This window comes from Oryctolagus cuniculus, chromosome 1 (genome assembly GCF_051225735.1).
Source record: "Oryctolagus cuniculus isolate XC-2025 breed Fujian yellow rabbit chromosome 1, ASM5122573v1, whole genome shotgun sequence".
Classification (NCBI taxonomy): domain Eukaryota; kingdom Metazoa; phylum Chordata; class Mammalia; order Lagomorpha; family Leporidae; genus Oryctolagus; species Oryctolagus cuniculus.
The window spans coordinates 231963790-231972207 of record NC_142867.1 but is presented as its reverse complement, the minus strand read 5'-3'; positions in this window follow the sequence as shown (position 1 = coordinate 231972207).

Sequence of the window (8418 nt, the reverse complement as noted above, 5' to 3'; positions counted from 1 at the left end):
CCAGCCTGGGCCTCCACAGCTCCATCTGTGAAGTGGGAGACCCGGTGGATGGAGTTAACTGAGCCTGACTCCGCCAGCCAGAGCACCTCCCAGGTATTTATTAGGTGACTCCTCCCGCTGTCTGCGGTCTGCCTGGGCTGCAGCCCCAGCTTTGCTCTTGGCTGCCTGGCTTCAGCCAACCGACTTGACCTCTCAGAGTATCCACCACCAAAGCTGGCGGCAAGGACACCGTCTGCCGGATCCTCGGTTCTGTGGTGGAGAGGGTGGGACAAAGCAGGTGAAGTGGTTGGCCCAAGAGCCGCCACACGGGGAATGAAGGGGAAAGGACCACTTCCCCGTGGGACTATCCGCGCGCGACCTTCTGCAAGGATCGGAGCGGCCCATGCACCTCTAGGCTCGTCCACGCTCAGCACAGAGTTGGTGCACTGGGCAGCTCTGTCATTCCCTGTGAGGGGCTGAACCCTGGCCCAGGAGTCCCCACCCAGGGAAAGCCAGCTGGGAGAGGGTCCCAGTGTCCCCAAGTTCACACAGTTACGGGGCAGAGTTGGGACTCAGCCGCGGGCGTCTGATTCCTGCACCCCTGGCCTTCTCTCCTGGGGCTGGAACCTGGTCTGGGCAGGGGGCAGGGAACAGGACGACGACCCAGAGCTAAGACAGCCCAGAAGGTGACTTGGCTGCGGCTGGGTGGGATCTCGGGGTCTGGGAACGACCCCTCGGGATGCAGTGACCCGTGCTCTTCGCCTTTGTCCCCTCCCCCTGCCCACCATGGGTCAGTTCCCTGGTCCCAGCCTAGACATCTGGAACTGAGGCAGACAAAGGGCTGCGGGGAGGGACAATAACCTTCTGTCCATTTTCAGATGCCGGCCGGGCCTGGCCAGGGCTGGGGGCCGGAGCCCCGGCGAGGCGGTGCCAGGCCCCCCGCGGGCAGCGCACAATGTTGGCAGTGATGGAGAGGAGGCATTTCAAAGCGTTTTGTTCCCGCTGACCCCCTCCCCACCGCCACAGCTCGCCCCAGCTCGGGGTGAGGCCCCAGCCCCACCCCCAGCCACCCAGGCCCCAGCTCTGGGCGGCTTGGGGACCGGCCACATTCTTGACCTCAGGGGAAAAGTGTGGACGCTCTGCGCCCCGAGCAACAATCACTGTGTCACAGAGCTGATTTAGGGGCAGCACTTACCATCACAAAGCCGCAGACAAAGGGCCAGGCTGAGAGCAGGCGGGCCTCTGCGCCCACACCCCTCCGACCGGCCCTTCTCTCCTGGGTTCCACCTGGGCACGCTGGGTGCCCAGGGAGGACGGGAGGTGTGCAGGGGGCAGAAGGAAACTGGGGACCCCACGGGGATTCGGGGGAATGCCCGAATTTGCCAGGTGGCCCTGGACAGGCCCTTGCCACTCTGAGCGCCGGTCTGTAAGAAGGCCAAAGTGCAGGGCCCAGAGCTGGGAGCACGGTGGGGCAGGCGAGTGGAGGCCTTTACCTCATTCCGGGCAACTCCGGGGTGCCGGGCACCGGCTTGCTCAGCCTTAACCCCTTTTATCACTCCAACCTAGTCACCATCCATGCCACAAAGCAGGCTTAGAACGAACCCCACTTTACGGTTAATAGGCTCAGAGAAGCTGAGTCACCTGCCCAGGGCCACACAGCTTGCAGGTTGTGAAGCCAAGACCCTGTGTCCCTCCTGGTGCTATGGGGGGAAAGAGAGAGGGGCCAAGAGGCAGCTGGACCCTGGTGAGTTCGCAGCCAGAAGGCTATGAATAAATAAATGTCTGATTACTCCCAGGAGGAATTCCACTCTTGGAGCAGGTGCCTTTAAAAACCAGATTGATTCTTGTCTGTGAGCTGGGGTTGGCCTGGGGAGACACCCAGATGCAGGGGATTGGACACAATGACCTCCAGTGGCGGCCTCCACGAAATCAGAGGTAATATTTAAGAGGCTGGGCTTCAGAGCCAGGCCGCGGGCTTGGGTCCCAGCTCTGACTTTTCCTGCTGACGTGCCTGTCCAGATAGGTCACTTCAGCACTCTGGGCTGTTTTCTGGTGGATCTGTAAAATGGGCAGCATCCTCTAAGAGCGCGGGGGCCATTCAGTGAGGTCCACGGAAGGCCTCAGAGCCAGGGTCTGGTCGGCAAGGTCCTCCCAGGCGGGTCCCGTGGCGACAGGACACCTCAGAGCGGGCGCCGCTGGGCTGCTGTGACGTCCCACTGGTTTTGTTTCCAGGAAGTGGCTGGCCTTTGATTACAGCGTGAAGGACTTCGGACAGACCCCAAGTGCAAAGGCGTCCCTGCTCTCTGGGCTCCAGGAGGCAAAGTGCAACCCTGGCTTCCCAGGGCTGGCCAGTGCAGAGGGTGGCTGCTTCGAGGCCTGGGCACGGCTGCTTCTCCCTCCAGGCCCGGAGCTGGGCAGGGAGCCTGGAGGAGAGGACAGGAAAGGGAAGGAGGCCCAAGCCACTCGCCCTCAGCCCGCTGCCTCTTGCCCCCTGTCCTGCCTCTTAAAGCCAGAGGGGCCAGACTGTGTACAAGGGGGCTCCAGATTAAAAGGTAAGCTTCATCTGGCACAAGAAAGTTTAAAAATCCATGCATTTTTCATAACACATTTTCCATGACCTATTTTTTTTTAAGATTTATTTTTATTTATTTGAAAGGGAAAGAGAGAGAGAAAGAAAGAGTGAGAGAGAGAGACAGAGACAGGGAGGGAGGGACATAGAGAGACCTTCCATCCTCTGCTTCACTCCCCAGATGGCCACAACAGCCAGGGCTGGGCCAGGCCAAAGCCAGGAGCCTGGAGCTCCACCAAGGTCTCCCACATGGGTGGCAGGGGCCCAAACACTTGGGCCATCTTCCTCTGCCACTTTCCCAGGAACATTAGCAGGAAGCTGGATTGGAAGTGGAGCAGCCGAGACTCAACCTGAACCTGGCTATCAGCTTAACCTGCATGCCACAACACCAGCCCCATTCATGAACTTTTTTATAAAAAGTTATTTATTTGAGAGGCAGAGTGACAGTGAGAGAAGAGACAGAGAGATCTTCCATTTGCTGATTCAACTCCCCAAATGTTCAAAACAGCCAGCAGGGGGCCAGGCCGAAGCCTGGGGCCCAGAACTCCTGGGTGTCCCACAGGGTGGCAGGCGCCCAAGTTCTTGGCCATCACCTACTGCCCCCAGGTCCATCAGCAAGGAGTTGAATCTGCAGTGGAGGCGGGACTTCCTGCCAGGTGCTGGGGGGGGGGGGGGGCGGGATGCAGGGGTCTCAGCCGGGGCTTCGTCTGCCGCAACACCCGCCCCACCACCCCACCCGTGGAGTTTCTGAAGACCCCTCGAATGCACAGATCTCAAATTTTTTTGCTCCAAAATAAACTTGTCTTGATTTCACTTTCCACAGCTTCACTGAAGAACCCTCGGATGTGGCCGGGAAAGGAGCAATGCCAAGGGTAGCACCCGCAGCACAGATGGTCCCGCTATGGTGGGATGAGGGGGCCTGGCAGGTGTGATGCCAGCGTCACCAATTTGCTGTGGTACCCAGGATGCACTGCTGTCCCTCTCTGAGCTCATTCCAAGAGTCTTTCAGAACCACAGCGTTAAAAGGTATCGAATCAAAAAGCAGTCTGACAGCTTGGGGTCCTGCACCCCAGACTCCAGTCCTCCGAGCCTCCCTTCATCCCCACACTTCCCCTCCAGCTGCTGAACCATCCCTGTGGCTCCCCTCAAAGCCACCACTGACACAGGCGCCACAGGCAGAGGGCGAGGCGGGACAAACAGAAAATGCCACAGATCCCTGGGGACTGACTCCAGGGCTTATGGGGGCCCCAACACAGATGGCCGCCCCCCCATACCCGGCTGCGGGGCCAGAGGAGCACTCACCCGGGCAGAGCATCCTGGGGTCCCCCTCAGCCTGGGAGGTGGATGGCACTGCTGGGCGTCTCTGGCCCAAGGTGACTCCCGCCGGATCCCGCTGCTGTCGGGTTGGTCGGGCAGGCCTCCAGGCAAAGACTTTCCTGGCATCAGCTGGGGAGGAAGGGCACTGGCTGGGGGATGGGGGGGAGCAGGGAAGGCTTTGAGCAAAGGTGTCTCCAGGAGGGCCTTCCCGAGCCCTCACCCCACTCAGCTCCCGGATGGGGGGTGTCAGCTACAAAGCCAGACACCCTCAGGGTCCAGGATCCCAGGATGAGGAGCCGGCTGGTGGGGGACGTGCGAGGGCAGGCCCCTGCCCCACCCCCAGCCCCACTCCCCTGGCCAGCAGGGCCCACACTGAGGTGTTTGCTTTTCCTGTCTCCACACTGACTCCATTCAGAGCCGCGGCTCCCCACCCCCGGCCAGAGGCCAGCCAGCCAGGCAAAGGCTCAAGGCTGGGGGAGCGGGGAGCGAGGTCACTGCTCCCGCCCCCCACCCCTCTATCCACACTGTGGGAACAGGACAGCCACAGGAGCATCTCAGGAGGGGAGGGGAGAGGAGAGAAAGGTGGGGAACCAGGTGGAGGGCAAGGCAGAGCAGAGGTGGGAGGGGGAGGGGAGGGGAGGCCTGAGCCTTGGAGGCAGGAGGTCCTGGGCCCTGCAGGCCGCACAGGGCCTGCGGTGGACTCCGAGGCAGGGAGCGCCCGCACCCACCTGACAACCGGGCTCCTCCGCGTCCCTGGGACAGGGCCAGTTGGGGTTGTGACCTGGTCTGGGGCCCGGGAAGGAGGAGGGTGAAAAGTTGCCCCAAGTCAGAAGGCCACGGGGAGCGTCGCGGGGGTCCTGCTCTTTGCTCTCTCTGACTGTCACCTTGGTACATAAAGGGGGCAGAAGGGTCAGATGTGGCCTTTCAGGCCCGTGGGAAAAACTCTGCCCATTTCCCTAATCCATATTTATTGGTGTGAGACACTGGGCGGGGAGGAAGCCCCTGCCCCCGCCCGCCGCCTGGTCAGGCCAGGTTAGCTCTAAGAACAGGCTCCAGGTCACCCAAATCCTACCCTTTGTCTCCAGACTGGCTCCAGAGTCCTACCCCTCCCCTCCTCCCCTTCCCTCCCCCCCCAAGTCCCCCTTGGGGTTGCCAAGCAACTGTGGAAGGGTAGCTGAGATATTTTCTTTATTGCAAGCAAAAGCAAGACAGCATCACGGCCCCAGGAGGGGAGCAGTGCGGGGGCTGGGGGAGAGAGTATCCTGGGCTCTGGGGGGGCCACGCCACCCCATCTGCTCTGGCCACTGCAGTGGGGAGACGGGCCCCAGAGCGCAAGGGAAGGTGGAAGATGAACGCAGTGGTGGACAATGTGTTAGTCAGAGGTGCCGCCAGCAGGCCCAGCCCAGGTCTCCCACCTGTCAGCCACCAGCTGTGCCTTCTGAGCCAGTTCACTCCCCTTCTCTGGGCCCGGGATAACAACTTGTATTATCTCATTTAGTCTTCACAGCCACCCGAGACGTCTGGTTTTGGGCCATTTCTCTGGCTGGCAGTAGGCTGAGATGGAAGTCCTGTGCCTAGCAGGTGGGATTCCAGCCCCAGACTGCTTTTGTTCCTAAGAGCTTTATTGAGATGTACTTCACATACCTGCCAACATGCCCCCTGCAAGTGGACAATTCAATGGCTTTTGAAAGGTTTATCTTATTTATTTGAAAGGCAGAGTTACAGAGACTGGTTCCAATAGCCGGGGCTGGGCCAGGCCAAAGCCAGGAGCCAGGAGCTTCTTCCAGGTCTTCCACATGGGCGCAGGGGCCCGAGCACGTGGACCCTCCTCCGCTGCTTTCTCAGGTGCATTAGCAGGGAGCTGGATCTGAAGCGGAGCAGCTGGGACAGGAACCAGTGCCCACCTAGGATGCTGGAGCGGCAAGTGGAGGCTTCGCCTACTGTGCCACAAAGCCAAAGTCTCAGAGATTCGGGTATGCTCAGAGTTCTGCAACAATCATCACAATCAATGTTGCATTTTTATCTCCCTAAAAAGAAACCTGCAGGCCGGCACTGTGATGCAGCAGGTTAAACAGCAGCCTGTGATGCCAGCATCCCACGCAAGGGCCATTTGGAGTCCCGGCTGCTCCACCTCTGACCCAGCTCCTGCCAAAGTGCCTGGGAAAGCAGCAGAAGATGGCCCAGTGCTTGGTCCCTACCACCCACAGGGGAGACCCGGATGGAGTCGTAGGATCCTGGCTATGGCCGTTTGGAGAGTGGACCAGCTGACGGAAGATCTCTTTCTCTCTGTGTCTCTCCCTTTCAAATAAATAAATAAATAATTTTTTTTTTCTGAAAGCCAGAAATTAAGAAACAAAGAAAGACGTGCCGCCCCCAGGGGCAGTCACTCCCCATCCCCAGCCCTGCAGAACCGTTCACCCGCTGAGGTGCTGGAGCTGTCTCCTCTGAACGTTTCCCATGAGCGGAATCAGATCAGGTGTCTATACCCAAACTGTGTGTGTGTGTTTTTTTAAAAAAGATTTATTTATTTATTTGAAAGGCAGAATTAGAGAGAGGCAGAGACAGAGAGAGAGAGAGAGAGGTCTTCCATCTGCTGGTTCACTTCCCAGATGGTCGCAACAGCCAGAGCCAGAGCTGGGCTAACTCGAAGCCAGGAGCCAGGAGCTTCTTCCGGGTCTCCCATGCAGGTGCAGGAGCCCAAGGACTTGGGCCATCTTCTACTGCTTTCCCAGGCCATAGCAGAGAGCTGGATCAGAAGTGGAGCAGCCGGGACTTGAACTGACACCCATATGAGATGCCGGCACTGCAGGTGGCAACTTTATCCGCTAAGCCACAAGAGGTAACTATTTAAACTCCACAGGCTCGCCCAACTGGGTATTGAGTAATATACCACAAAGGTCGGGGTGGGGGGCAGTGCTGTGGTGTAGCAGGTAAGGCCGCTACCTGCAGTGCCCGCATTTCATACGGGCGCTGGTTTGAATCTCGGCTGCTCCACTTCCGATCCAGCTCTCTGCTGTGGCCTGGGAAAGCAGTAGAAGATGGCGCAGATACTTGGGTCCCTGTACCCGTGTGGGAGACCGGGAAGACCCTCCTGGCTCCTGGCTTTGGATTGGTGCAGCTCTGGCTGTTGTGGCCATCTGGGCAGTGAAGCAGTAGATGGAAGACCTCTCTCTCTCTAACTCTGCTTTTGGGCAGAGTTACAAATCTAAAAAAAAAAAAAAAAAAAAGGTTTGGTGTGCTGTAGCAGTGGATCAGGGTGTGGGCTTTATACAGAGACAGACAGACTTGGGTCTAAAATCTGGACCCAAGATCCTGGAGGAAGCCCCTTCCTCTCTCTGGGCCTCAGTTTCCTGGTCTGCAACCTGGGCACAGGGGAACATGATGACGTGATGCATGGAGAGTGTGGGCCCAGTGCCCCCTGCTCCCCAGTTCTGTGCATGACAATGACCCACGAAGCAGCCTCTCTCTCTATTCCTTGTTCCAGGTCTTTAACTTAGCACCTTCGGAGAGTCAGGCATTGTGCTAGACAGATGGGACACAATCCCGTCCTCACAAGGCTGCCATTTTAGCAGAGACACGAGCAAGACAGCTGGTAAATATGCCTCACGCAGAGTGCAATGTGTGATGAGGACGGCAGCATTGCCTTGATGGGGCGCAGTCCCTGCACTGGGGGCGGCCACTTTGGACTAGAAACCTTTCCTGCCCTGCCTCCACCTACCGCATGGGGAGAAATACATTCTCCTTCTTCTTCTTCTTCTTCATTTTTTTTTTTTTTTTGACAGGAAGAATTAGACAGTGAGAGAGAGAGAGACAGAGTGAAAGGTCTTCCTTTCCCATTGGTTCACCCCCCAACGGCTGCCGCACCGCGCTGATCTGAAGCCAGGAGCCAGATGCCTCCTCCTGGTCTCCCATGGGGTACAGGGCCCAAGCACTTGGGCCATCCTCCACTGCCTTCCCGGGCCACAGCAGAGAGCTGGCCTGGAAGAGGAGCAACTGGGATAGAACTGGCACCCTGACCGGGACTAGAACCCGGAGTACTGGCGCCACAGGCGGAGGATTAGCCTAGTGAGCCCCGGCGCCGGCCGAGAAATATATTCTTAAACTACGTAGGAGGGCTTTCCTAGGATCCCCGCTCAGTGGGGGCCACTCAGAGAAGTCACTGTACAAGTGGGGTGATCAGGGCCCACGGCAGGCGCGAGCTGGCCTGCAGACCTGGCCGAGGGCCACAGGGCCCGCTCCTCTACCCCAGGCTGCTGATCTGGGACCTAAGGGAAGCTGGACTGCCAGGGCCACCTGGCCAGCGTGTCGTCACCGTGGCCCTGGACACTGGTCTGCAGTGTGTGGCTCCTGAAGCTGAGCAGGAGTGACAGCCCTCAGCCCCTTCCTGTGATCACAGCAATGCCATGAGCGCCACATCTGGAACCGCGGAGGATCCCCTCCCCCGCACGCCCCTTCGTCCGTTCTTTATTCACTTCTTAGTCAATCGTCCCAAGCCTGGTGCTCACCCACTCATCTACTCACCCATTCACTTAATCACCACTCCAGCGACGCGC